The sequence below is a fragment of the Martes martes genome (assembly GCF_963455335.1).
Source record: "Martes martes genome assembly, chromosome: 4".
In the NCBI taxonomy this organism is placed as follows: Eukaryota; Metazoa; Chordata; class Mammalia; order Carnivora; family Mustelidae; genus Martes; species Martes martes.
In genome coordinates this window covers 125,926,091-125,941,264 of record NC_137891.1, presented here as the reverse complement: position 1 = coordinate 125,941,264, position 15,174 = coordinate 125,926,091, and positions in this window count along the sequence as shown.

The window sequence follows — 15,174 nt, the reverse complement described above, 5'->3', positions numbered from 1 at the left end:
ATCACATTTTGGAGACCAAAGTCCCATCTGCTTTTTCCCGGGTATTGCTTGCCCTTTGACACCCACCCCTACGTCCTGGGATCCATTTTTGCCTTGAGGTAGCCGAGCTTCAGTATTTATTTATTCCTCTGGCTTCAGAATTCTGCTCCATGATTTTTTAGTCCCTGGGCAATTTCTTTTCTTATTTTGAAATTAGTACATTTAAAGTAAATTTGTAATAATCTACTAGTAACTAAGTGTTTTGCAGATGGAGCATTTTTCAAATGATCTATGTACTGGAATTGTACCATATGGAACCATTAGTAGTATCTCTACACATGAGTGGTCTTAGAACAAGTCTAATTCTCCTTTGCAAAATAAAACCTCTCATGTATTTGAAAATAGCTACTGAGATGGATCCCTTGTTTCTTATTTTTTTAGTGAGTTAGACTTCCTTCTGCCCTACTACATTGTTTCCCATTGGACATTGTTTCAGGTCCACTCAACATATTGACCTATTGCCTCAGAGTGCATTTCAGTTGGTCTATGAACCAAGAACGGAAAAAACACTACAGGTAGGTGGGGGAAAGCACAGAGCAGAACATCACCATCACCTTCTTCAGACTCATTAATATAGTGTAAAGGTAAATTTGCCTCTTTTGTACAGAAACAGAACGATTCTCTTGTGCTTGTGGTCTCTTAAATCCATATGTCCTTTTTAGAGTTTTGCTCAGCCATACTTCCCAATCTCATACTTGTGGAGTGGTTTTTACTAAGACGAACACCAGAAATTGATATTTGCCTTTATTAATTTTCATCTTCTTAGGTTAAACTCATTATCTTGGCCTCATGGGTTCTCTTAGGATCCTAAGGTCTAACTTATCTGTGGTCTTTCCTGGCTTTGAAGGATGTATAGTTAGTCAATATTTTCTATTCCTCACAAGTTTCCCTCAGTTAAATTTCACAAATATATATCAACATATTTTTTTATTGCAAATTTTAAGCTGCTACCACCACAGATATTTCTAAAGCCTGTGTGTGTGTTTCATCTTGGCTATAGAATAATAAAGATAAAGTTGTTAAGCCGAGGTAGAGATTTAGGTCTCAGAATATAAAAGTATAAGAAATAAGATATGCATATAAATGTAAACACTGCAGGCTGGATTAAAATGCAAATTCACTTTAAATTTTATAACTGCACACAAATATGTGCTAGGTTGGGTGGTTAAAAATTTATTTAATTACTTCTCACATACATTTAAAATGTCTTTGAAAAATACGACACAACACTGAGGATAGGATTTGCAGAAAATTCGCTTCATCTCTAACAACCTTTGTCAAAACATTCTTTTCCCTCATTACCTTAATTAATTTGGTCACTAATTTTAGCACATGAATTATAGGAGAAAATTTAAACCAAAACACAATTCATTTTAATTGCATATATTAAAATAACTTTAAAAGAAGAGAGAAACTTACTCATTCCCCAATTCCACCACTATTTGTTATCTGCTGTATTTGTGACACTATTCTAAGTGTTGAAGATAAAACAGCCAAATCCTTGCCCTCGTGGGGCTTAATCGGAAGACAGATTTAAAAAAAAAGAAAAATAAATAATCACATAATTGAATAAGAAATAAAATTAAAAAATGAACATTCAATATGTCAGATTAAGGAAGTACTGTGAGGAAAGAATGATAGTGAATAAGTAATGTCTTTAAGGGATAGGGACTATGATTCTAAATTGGCTGGTCAGGAAAGGCTTTGGTGAAAAAAATGACATTTGAGCAGAGCCATAATGTATACTTTATATGGGGAAACACAAAATATAAAAGTCTTAAGGCATGGCGATATATGGAGTGCTGCAGGGCATCTAAAATATAGTTAAGGGGAAGATTTTAACAGCATGAAGTTGAAATGGAAAAAGTGGAAAATGGCCAATTCTGGCTATCTGATGAAGGTAAAACAAACAGAATTCATTGTCAGATTGGATTTACTATATGAATAAAGAGGAATCTTCTGGGAATGGCCAGCAATCCCTCTATGGAAGGATGAAAGACTACTCAAAACTTTGCTGTGAAAGAGAGGAGAAGGCAAGGGGGTCAACGCTCAGAGAGGAACACTCTTGGCTCTGCTTTGCTCTCCCTTTTATTGGTCTTTGAGGATAATCACAAATCCTTATCACTGTTTCTCAAGCACGTGATGATGTGTGACAAGAGGTCTTACAGAAACTGGCAGGATATGTTTATGAGAAATATATGATATGCTAATCTGAGGTTCTACTAAATACAGCCTACGGGACAATGCCCAGGTCTCTTAGATCACAAGGCAGCTGTTTGGGCTAAAGCAGCTTTGGGAAGGCAACTCCTGGAGGCATTCTAAAGGCCTAGGCCCTTCTCCGAAACCTTCCCTGCCCTCAGCAGCCTCTGTGTTACATTCTAGTAAGCCAGGTATTATGGCTAATTTCATGCTCTACATGAACCTAAACAAGGATCAATGATGAAACCAAAGTTTTTATCTGAGCAACTGTAATTATGGAGTGATTGATCATTCACTGGGATGGGAAAAACCAGAAGGCAATCATGCTTGCTAGAGAATGATCAAGGGTTTATTTTAGACATGCTGAGTTTGACATGCCTGTTAATCATCAAGCAGAGACATCTAGTGGGAAGAATATCTAAGTTGGAAGTTCAAGTGACCCAGTTTTTTATTGCTGCCTAACAAACTACCCAAAACTTAGTGGCTTAAAACAATGATTTATTATTATTTCTCACAATTCTGTGGGTTGACTGGGCCCAGTGGAATGGCTCTTGTTTTGGGTTTGTCATGTGGTTGCAGTCAAACAGGTGCTGGGACTGGAGCCATTTGAAGACCTGAATTAGCATGGGAAGAACCCATCACATAGTGCACTGTTGATGCTAGCTGTTAGCGAGTAGCTCGGTCAGGACTATTTACAGAGCATCTACCCATGGTCTTTAATTGTGGCTTTACCTTGCATTATGGCTGGGTTCTAAGAAAGAGTTCCATTCCAGGATCAAGCACTTCAAGAGACCAAATGCAAGGACTTTTTATGACCTAGCTTTAGAGGTCATATGACCTCACTTCTGCTGTATTCTACTAGTCAAGAGTAAGTCATGGGGGCAGCCCCAATCCAAGAAGAGGGAAATATACAAGAATGAGAATACCAGTAGATACAGGTCATTTTTAGAGGTTAGCTATTACAGTTGGATATATAGATTTAGGCATCAAAGGTCATATAGATGGCATTCAAAGCAATGAGATTTGATTAAGGGAGTAAGGATAGAGAAAAGAAGAGGATTCCAACTGAGCTCTAGAGTATTCTAAAATTTAGAGGTTGGGGAAAAAGAGAGAAAGGAAAAAAAAAAAAAAAGAAGATAAGAAAGGATAGAGACATGGCAGAAAATTCAGGAGAGTGTAGTGACCTGGATGCCAAAGGAGCAGAGGGAGTTGCCATTTATGGAAAATTCTGATGATCATTCAGTATGAGAAATGAGAATTGGCCACTCCAACATAAAAGTCATTGGTATAGTTTCAGTGGAATCATGAGGACAAAAGCCTGATTACAGTGTTTTCGTGAGATACATTGATGAGAAAAGCTGGGGATAGCCAGTATAGATAGCTTTTACGAACAGGCTTATAATACAAATGAGACAAGTGAAGCATGTGGTAAGGGACCACAAAGTCAAAAGGTGATTTTTTTTTTTTTTAAGCCAAGAATGTGTTTATATGCTGACAGGAATGATCCAATGTAAAGGGAAAAACTGAGAATCTAAATTGGCCAAGGAGAATTGTTGGCTCTCTGTCCTTAAGTAGGTGAGAGGATACTAATGGAAGGACTGACACCTGATTTGTAGTGTGGTAAATTCATCCATAACAGTAAGAGGGAAGGCAGGAAATGTGGACACTGATGCAGATTAGCAGATAGCTGAGGTAGTAGGATATTTAGAAATTTTCTTCTGTTTGCTGGTATTTTTTCAGTGAAGTAGCCAGTGAGGTCATCAACAGAGCAACAGGATACAGAAGGGGGAGTTAGAGTTTGAGAGGGAAATACGAAAGAGGTATTAAGGAATATGGGAAAGTATGTATGGAAAGTACACTCAAGGAATGCAGGATGGTAAGGCTGCAGTGAGCTCTCACAGGAGGAGAGTGATTGTGTGTTTAGAATAACGTCAGTCCTATAATTTGATGTGTAGGTATAGAGATTAGAGAGACAGACAGAAAGAGAGACAGAGAGAGACTCTCTCAGCCACACCTAAAGGTGGGTATTCTCTGTTTAAGCAAAATAAATGGACAAACTTTTGGTCTTATATCAGAGGAAGGGAAAATTATGCTTACTATTAATAGCTGGATAGAGTAAACTTTATGAAGAATCAAAAATACAGTCTAAATATTTTGTTACTGTTATAACCTGTATTCTTAAAAACCTCACAAGAGGTTTTGGACAAAGAACAACTGGAAATTATATATATATATATTTTTTAAGTAAAATTATTATGGTTAAGACTTTCAGTTTTTGCTTCAAACTATGAAATCTTAATCCATGAATGGACTGCTAACTTTATATTTAATGACTTATATGTAAGGACAATTGCTTCAGAAGTATGCATGCTTAGGGATATAAACTGGATAAAATCTATATAATTAAAAATATTTTTTAAGTACCTTATTGGAAGTAGTGGGAGAAGGTTCAAAAAGTTCTCAGAGCTTAGAAACATGGCAGTAAGGGAACATTATACTGCAAATAAACATAGCCACAGCATCCTGATAATGGGATTCTTATTTTTTACTTTATTTCATCTGAATGGTTAGTGTCTGTTGCGATTTTTGGAGAAGAAGAAAAATTGAAAAAAATTACCACTTATGTTAAATAAAATAATATCTTTTTAGTGTTGAAAATTTGGAAAACACATACATTTTTAAAAGATTTTTATTTAAGGGGCACCTGGGTGGCTCAGTGGGTTAAAGCCTCTGCCTTCAGTTCCGGTCATGATCCCAGGGTCCTGGGATCAAGCCTTATATTGGGCTCTCTGCTCAGCAGGGAGCCTGCTTCCCTCTCTCTCTGCCTGCCTCTCTGCCTACTTGTGATCTCTGTCTGTCAAATAAATAAATAAAATCTTAAAAAAAAAGATTTTTATTTAAAAATTTTTAAAATTTATTTCTTTGAGAGAGAGACAGTGCATGAGTTGGGGGGGAGGGACAGAGAGAGAAGGAGAAGCAGACTCCCCACTGAGCGAGAAGCCAGATGCAATGCTGTGCTCCATTTAGAACCCTGAGATCATGACTTGAGCTGAAGGCAGATGCTAAATGCTGAACCACCCAGGCACCCCTCTTCTGTATCTTCTAAATGAGGAAAACTTGATTGTTCAGGTGCAGTCAGTATGGGATCCCTTTGTCCATCTGTACTTATTAATTACAATTGTCAATACACACACACACACACACACACACACATAATGCTCTCTCTATATGTACGTGTGTGTGTATATACGTATATATGAGGTCAACAAATATATATATACATATATATTTGTTGACCTCATATCACCAATGGATATGTTGCTTTTACTACCTGACTTTATATTATGTACACTTTTGTATATTCTTAGATGTTTTTGATAACATGGGATCATTACATTTTGTCTAATGGAGACAATATAATTTACCCATCCAAGCCCTTATTTTTAGAAATTTGAGTTCATTCTAATTAGTATTATAAGTAATACTATGAACATCATTGTACATAAATATTTGAGTATATTCCTGATGATTTCTTAGAATGCAGTTTTATGAATATTTTATGCTACTGATACACAATAAAAATTGTTTTAAGTTAAAGAATGCCAATATATGCTTAAGAATATGTTACTTTTATATTACCACCAACTTATTTCTATTATTATCATATGTTACCTAGCATGTTATTTAAGTTCTAACTTCTTGGATGGTGAATGGCATGTAACTTTTTCAAATTTACATTCTGAACCAGCTGGTTTGATATTTATCATCATTAGGCAACATTGTCAATATTATTTTTATTTTAAATAAGTTATATGGTCATGTCCTTTATAAGTGATTTAACTCATTACTTTGTTAAGAGTTGTCTATTTATTAATAGTATTAACAATTTACCCTTTGCTTCATTATGTTATTTTTTAGTTTTCTTTTTGCATATATCTACACTGTGGACAAATACATCAGCTTTTTCCTGCCCATTGATTATATGTTTAGAATGTTCCTCCATTATAATAGTAGCAAAACAATGAATTTACATACATTTACTATCTCTTATTTGATTTAAAGTATAACTACTTAGTTCATCTGGAGTTTATTTTGATCTAAGAGAGGAAATTAGGGTTTGACTTCTATTTCATCATTTTCTTCTCTTTCTCTTCCTCCTCCTTATTACTATTATTGTTATCCTTACCATGGATAGGTAGCATGTAAGATGGGCCAAATGATCCTTATTATCTTCTGTGCATAAGCAATCTTGTGGAAGCCCTCCTCTTAATTAACTTGCTTCTAACATTGTAGAATACTACCATGTTGAGAGATGTCACTATCATGATTAGATTACCAAAGATTCTGACTACCTTCCTAGCACAATCTCTTCCGTGATAGCTTTGATAAAACCAGTCAGGATGTTGGGGAGGACCACATGGTAAGGAATGGAGGATGTCCTCAGGCCATGAGCCAGCAGGGAACTGAATCCTGCCAACAATGACATGAGCTTGATAGTGAAGACTTCTTCATTTGAGCCTCCAGTTAAGATCACAGGGCTGGCCACAACTTGATTGCAGCCTTTTAAGAGACTTTGAAGCAGAGTATGTAGCTAAGCTTCTGACCCTCAGAAGTCATCAAGTAATAAATGTTTGCTGTTAAGATACGTATTTTGTAAATAACTTGTTACACAATAATAAATAATAATCTACTTACATTATTAATATTTTGTTAATTAATTACCTGTTAACACAGTATCATTTATTGAATAGTTTTCTTTCTCTAAATAACTGCAATATAATAAATTCTTTTATGTTTGTTTCTGGGCTGCCTATTAATATTCTGATACATTTGTTGGTTCTCACTTAAATATAGTAAATATGTTATTTTAACCTCCTAGTGTTTTTATATTGGATGGGCAAGTCTTCATTCTTATGTTTATTAATATTCCCTTCATAAATTATGTTAGGAATACCATTCTTAACAATAATACTACAATTTTTTTTTGCTAAACTTTAGAAACATTTTATGTTCACCTATAAAAAAGATCACACCAATTGTGATTAAGATTGCACCAAATATACAATTTAATTTGGTAAATATTAACATCTCTAGACTTCTTAGGACTTCCATTTATAGCTATGTTTTTCTCAGTAAAGATTTTCATTTTCTTTATGTAAGTCTCATAGGTCTCAATGACATTTTATCACTTACTTATTAAAAAATATTTATATAGAACATCTACTCTGTGCCAGACACTGTTTTAAAGACATATATGATTGTGATCAAAGCAAAATTGTACCCACCTTGATAAAGTATATAATAGTGTGAGAGAGATAATTATCAAGAAGACAAGGTAAAAAGGTAACAGAAAGGAGACTCCTAAACCAATGTAGGGTTAGGTATTGTTGAAGTGTTCTTTGAAAACAGTTACTTATGAGGCATAAATAAAAAAATGATAAGAGTTATTTGGGGGGAAGGTAGTGGATTTGCTGCACGGAGAGTCTTCCAGTCAAAGTAGAATTAAATATAAAAGTCAAGACTAATAACGGCCATGTAAGCAAAACTATTGTAGAGGGGCCAGGATTCTAATCTCAAAGCTATATCATTGCTATTTTGAATGTGATAGTTTCTTTTAATGTTTTCTGATTGATGTCTCTTGATAGATAGCATATTTTTTTTTCTATTTTGTCTCTGAAACTCTATTGAAGGAGTTATTTTTAAACATATATTTTTTTAAGATTTTATTTATTTTTTTGACAGACAGAGATCACAGGAGGCAGAGAGGCAGGCAGAGAGAGAGGAGGAAGCAGACTCCCTGCTGAGCAGAGAGCCCGATGCGGGGCTCAATCCCAGGACCCTGAGATCATGACCTGAGCCGAAGGCAGAGACTTTAACCCACTGAGCCACCCAGGCGCCCTAAACGTATTTTTTATTGAGTCAAATCTTGCGCTCTCTCAGGCCATATATGTCCTAATAAAAATAATTTTAGAATTACATTTTCAAAAGGCATTTTTATTTATAGAATGATTATTTTACAGTGGTGAGTTAATTTAGTGGAAACGGAAAAAATTTATCTTTTATAATTTCAAAACACATTTAAGTCATATATTCACTACTTAATAGCTGAATACAAGCAGATCGACTTGAATTCACTTAAATTTAGTTACTAGACAAAGTAATACAGAAACCAAATTTTCATATTTAAAAAAATAGTACCTTTATTGTCAGTAAATGGAGTTATAAGATTTATGGATTCTTTTCATTTCTTTGTCTTTCCTTTTCTAATTGTGGTAAAATATAATATATAATTTATATAACATAATTATATAAATTATATATATATAAGTTTATATAATTTATATAACATAAATTTGCCATTTTAGCCATTTTAAATGTAGAGTTCAGTAGCATTATTTACATTCGCCATGTTATGAAACCATTACCACTATTTCCAAAACTTTTTTGTCACCCCAATGTATCTGTAATCATCAAGCAATAATCCTATTCCTTCCTCCCTCCAGCACCTGGTAACTTCCAATGCATCATATGTCTCTATGAGTTTATTTATTCTAGATATTTCATGTAAATGAATTATAAAATATTTGTCCTTTTGAGGATTAGTTATTCAATTTAATGTTTTCAAGGTTCACCTATGTTGTAGCATATATCAAAACTTCATTTCCTTTTATGGCTGAATTATATTCCATTTGAATGTGTATACTGTATTTGGTTTGTCAATTCATCTTTTTTTGAGTATTTGGGTTGTTTCTACCTTTTGGTTTTCGTGAATAATGCTGTAATGAATGTTTGCATACATATATCTGTTTGAATCCATGTTTTCAATTCTTCTGAGTATACATAGGAACAGAATGACTGGGTCACCTGGTGATTCTATATTTAGTCTTTTGAGGAATCACTAAACTATTTTCATGGTAACTATTTTATATTCCCACAAGCATTGTTTAGGAGTTCTGATTTCTCCACATCTTTACCAACACTCCTTTTCTGATTATTATTATTTTTTTTATGATAGCCTTCCTAGTAATTTAGAAGTGATATCTCATTGTGGTTTTGATTTGAATTCCTCTATGTATCCTATATTTTCTTCTAAGAGCTTAATAGTTTCAACTTTTATATTTAGGTTGTTGACTCATTCTGAGTTAATTTTTGTCTGTGGTACGAGGTAGGGCTCCAACTTCATTCTTTTGCGTACTGAATGTTTCATAGGTTCATCTCCTTTAATACTCAAAATAATCCCATAGCATAAATACTACCATATTTATTTTTCTCCAGGTGTGGAAACTCAGATTTAAAAATGAGATAATTTATTTAAGGTGAAACTTGTGTACAGCACTGTCCAAAGTTCATGATCTTAACAATTATTCAACATAGGCTCACAATGTTTTATCACCTGTTTATACTTTTTCTTTGCGAGGATCTCACTCATGAGTTGCTGGATAAAAATTAAAAATCACATCATTCATTTTGTGTCCCCAGCTCATACCACAGGGATGCCAGAAATGAATTGCAAGCCTATTATTTCTGTGATAGGTATTGTCAACTTTGACCACCTTGGAAGAAAGTGCCACAAAATCAGTAACAGCTCATATTTTATAGTATCTATATAGTTGTTAAGGATTCTGAAGGAAAATATAGTTGATAATTTTTTGTCCCTACATAGAGCATCTGAGCGAGGTCTTCTATTCAGTAAAGCTAAGACTAGTCTAGCAACATGTACTGTTTCCTTGTCAGTGACTGTGTCTAGGAAATGCAAGCTACTTTGGATATCTTCAACCAAGTAAAATTGAAAGAAGTCTTAAGAATATATCAGATAGGCTATTTCAAAATCAGGGACAAACTATGTTTGAAGAATTTAATATTTTAGATTATCTGCACCATTGTCTTTTTTTCTATTATTGACTTATTGATACCTAATTTTACATTAAATAACTGATCTTTAACATCAAAAATGAACTATCTCAGAGAACTACTTGATAGTTGCACAGGAAAGGAGAGTGAAGGGATGATCAAAGTGAATAAAGGGGAGTGGGAGGTACAAGCTTCCAGTTATGGAATAAATACACAGGGATAAACAGTTAAACATAGGGAATATAGTCAACAGCACTGTAATAGTGTTGTATGGTGATAGATGCTAGCATAACTTATAGAGTTATCAAATCAATATGTTGTACACCTGAAACTAATGTGACTATACTTCAATTTTAAAAGTACAATACTCTATGTTAACTAACAAGAATTTATTGAAAAACTTGAAACATAAAAAAAGAACAAAAAAAGTAGGTAGAATAACAAAACTTCAAAGATACAGACTCTTTTAGAGATCTTTTTCTCTAGTGTTAATTATAAATCATTAGTCTCATGTCCTTGAACTCTGATTTAGAGATGACTTCCTAATCAGACAAATCCCATTGTAAACCATAGTACAGCAAGTACTTAAGTTTCTCTCAGGTCCCAGAACTCCAGCTGTCTTATATGACAGTAGTTCTTAAAGGCCTATCTGCAAGCCAGTTGCTATAAAATCTCTAAACAACATGATACATACATATGCACACATGTATTTATATGAAAAGCCAAATATATGCATAATGAATCTTGAGTTAGACGGAGGCCTGAGGACCTTTCAAAAATTATTTTTCACAGTAATTCATAAACAAGACTTAAAAATAATTATTTCAAAAGATTCAAAAGCTTTTGAGTAAAAAACAAGTGTCCTCTGAACTTTACCTCAGAAGTAAGAATCTACCTACCAGCTTTAAGTTTTAAGACAATCTTAATGAAATAGTATGAATTCTTGGTCAGTTCAATAATTTGTTTAATTTTGATGTAATAAAAATATCAGATCAGTTATCTCTAGCCAGTTGAATTGCATTGAACAAGTCCATCTTGAGGTTTTAAGGTTTCCAATATTTTAAGGAAGAAATTAGTTTATTTCTTAAATGAATTTCTTAGTGGTATATAGACGCTCATCTTTGAAGTCCTTGATCTAGTTTTACGTCTTCAAATAGCTGTAAATACTTTGAGACTAAATTCTATAACACAGACCACTATAGCTCTAATGGAATAGTTAAACGCTAATGGTTATATTATCATTAATGTATACAAGGTACCATTTACACTAATGTCATATGTCACCATAGATATCCATTAATAAACTATCTTTGGACAAATTTTTAAATTAGTGGGTGTTAGTTCAACACATAGATATTACTTTGAAAAATAACCCATTCATCAATAATTTTTCTAAAGATTTATTTATTTATTTTAGGGAGAGAGCAAGTGTGTATATGAGTGCAAGCAGGGAGGGGATAGAGTGGAAGAGAGGGCCAAACAAACACTGCTGAGTGGGGAGTCTGATATAGGGCTCTACCTCACAACCCTGAGATCATGACCTCAGCCAAAATCAAGAGTCCTATACTTAAACAACTGATCCACCCACGTGCTCCTGTTCACCAGTAATTTTATGTTAATATTCCAACTATGAACTATTTCAGAATGTTAGCTAATTCAAATATATAACTTTATATTAAAATGTTAAGGTTACATCTAATATACATGATCTATATAATACATATATATATAAACTTAATGTAAAAACAGTATGTAAGTTTTCTTTTTTAAAATATAAAATATATAATTTTATATAAATAGGTTACATTCTAAATTTTATTTCAAAAAAGGTTAAAACAACTTTTTGAAAATAAAAGAAAATTGAATATAGTCACTTTGACCAGTATTGGGTTTGAGATATCATATTAAGAATTTTGAATTTAACTGTTGAAAATATTTCCATAGATAGGATAAGGTAGCATGAACATTTTTGAAGATAAGCATAATAAATAAATATTTCAGTAACTACTATAAAATATAAAAATGCCATCTGATTCACAGATTCAGCATTTACGTAATGGCTTATGGCTAGAGTAGGTAAAATGCAAATAAGTTAAGGGATAGGGAAATAGGCTGATTAAGTTTTTGTTTACTAGGTTAATTCTTTTGGGGAGTTTTAGATTTCCAACAAAACTGAGAGGGAAATATAGAGATTTCCATATATTTTTTGCCTATGCACATGCATAGCCTCCCCTATTATCAACATCAGACACCAGAATGATATATATATATATATATATGTATGCATATATATATGTATACATATATACATTGTCACACTGTAATCACCCAACATGCATAGTTTAATATAGGTTTCACTCTTGGTGTTATATATTTATGGATTTGGACAAATATATACAAATATATATCATCATTTTAATATACAGAGTATTTTCCCTGCTCTGAAGATCCCCAGTATTCCGTACTCTGCCTATTCACCTAGCGCCTCTCCTTCCCACTCCCCACCCATACCTCTGATCTTTGAACTGTCCACAGTTTTGCTCTCTCCAGAATGTCGTGTAGTTAGAATCACACAGTATGTACCCTTTTCAGATTGACTTCTTTCACTAGTAATATGCATTTAAGTATTCTCCATGTCTTTTCATGGCTTGATAGCTCATTTCTTTTTAGCACTGAATAACATTCCATTGTCCGGATGTGCCAGTTTATTTGTACATTTACCTACTGAAGGGCATCTTAGTTGCTTCCAAGTTTTGGCAATTATGAATAAAGGTGCTACTAACATTCATGTGCAGGTTTTTGTGTGGACATAAGTTTCAGCTCTTTGGGGTAAATATCAAGGAGCATGACTGCTGGATTGCATAATAAGAATATGATTGGTTTTGTAAAAAAACCCATCAAACTATCTTGGAAACTGACTATACCATTTTGTACTCCCACCAGCAATGTATGAGAATTCCTGTTGCTCCATATCTTCATCAGCATTTCGTATTGTCATGTTCTGGATTTTGGTTATTTTAATAGATATGTGGTACTATCTTATTGTTGTTTTAATTTGTATGTCTTTGATGACTTGTGATGAGGAGCTTCTTTTCATATGAGTATTTGTTATCTGTATATTTTCTTTGGTGAAGTGTCTGTTAAGGTCTTTGGTCCCTTTTTTAATTGGGTTGTTTCTTTTCTTTTGTTTTCTTTTCTTTTTTTTTTTTAAGATTTATTTATTTATTTCAGGGGGCAGAACGAGGCAGACTCCCTACTGAGTGGGGAGCCCAAGCGGGGCTCACTCTCACAACACTGAGATCATAACCTGAGCCAAAATCAAGATTCCAGCAATTAATCGACGGAGCCACTCAGGTGCCCTCAGGTTGTTTGTTTATTTATTGTTGAGGTTAAGACTACTTTTTTTATTTCATTTATATACAGGTAGATATACATAGTATGTATAAGCTGTACAGAAGCAGATCCATTTCTATTATTATTTTGAAGTTATCCTTTAGATCAATGAAGAATAAGAAAAAATAAAAGTTATTATTTTACCCTCACTTATTCTACCTTCAATACCCTTCATTTCTTTATGTAGACCTGAGGTTCTCACCTATATTCTTTTCCTTCCTTCTAAAAAACTTCTGTTTACACTTCTTGCAAGGCTAGTCTACTGGCAACAAATTCCCTCAATTTTGTCTGAGAAAGTTTTTATTTCTCCTTCAGCTTGAAGAATAATTTTGCAGAGTGCAGAATTTTAAGTTGTTTTTTTTTTCCTCTAGACATTTTAAATGTTTCATTCAACTCTTTTCTTGTTTGCATGGTTTTCTTAAGTCTGATTTAATTCTTATCTTTGTTCCTCTATTGATAAAGTGGTTTTTCCCCCTTTTCTGGCTTTTTTTTTTTAATCTCTAATTTTCTATAATTCGAAATTGTAGGCCAGTTTTTTCCCCATTTATGCTGCTTGGTGTTCTCTGACCCTTTTGGATATGTGGTTTGGTTTTTAACATTAATTTATGGAAATTTTCAATCATTATTCATTCAATTTTTTTCCCCCTGTTTCTTTCTCTCTTTCTTCCTCTCTGGTATTTCAATTTTACCTTTTGTAGTTGTCCCACAGTCCTTAGATATTCTATTTTTTCCCCCTTTTTTTCTAGTTTTGTTCTCTTTGTTTTTGGGTTTTGAGCATTCTGTTGTTTTATATATATATATATATATATATATATATATATTCAGAGACTTTTCCCTCAGTTGTGTTCTGTCTACTAAGCCCATCTGGGTCTTTTTTTTTTTTAAATATATAGAAACTTTTTTTGTTTCTTTCTTAAGATTTCCATTTTTCTGATTACATTGCCTATCTGTTCTTTCATGCCATCTACTTTACTCATTATAGCATATTAGATGTAGTTGTTTTAAATTCTCAGTCTCTTAAGTCTAATATCTTTGCCATATCTGCTTCTAATATTTGGTCTGCCTATTCAGATTTTGTTATTTTATCTTTTGGTATGACTTGTATATTTATTTTTTAAAAATATTTATTTATTTATTTATTTGAAAGACAGAGAGAAAGCACGAGCTCAGGAGTAGGGGCTGCTGGCAGAGGGACAGGGAGAAGCAGGCCCCCCACTGAGCACAGAGTCAGACATGGGACTGGATCCCAGGACCCCCAGATCATAACCTGAGCTGAAAGTAGACACTTAACCTACTGAGCCACCCAGGTGTCCCTTACCTTATAATTTTTTTTCTTAATAGCTGGCCATGGTGTTTTGAGTCAAGGGAACTGCTGTAAAGAGGTCCTTAGTACTATGGTGATAAGGGTTGGAGGGACAGGAAGCATTCCATAGTCCTGTGATTAGGGCTCAGTCTTTAAATGAGCCTGTGCTTCTGAACTGTGACCTTCAAAAATGTTTCTGCTTTTTTCTCCCACCTAAGAGGGGACAGTCTTACTGGAGCCAATTGGAATCAGCTATTTTATTTCCCCAACTCGGTTAGGCTCTGATAATACCTAGCAGATTAGGTTCTGGTTAACTAGTTTCCCCTGAGGGCAGGCCTGGTTAAATAGAACATGGTGTTCTGGTGTACTTCAAAATGGTTCTTTATCTT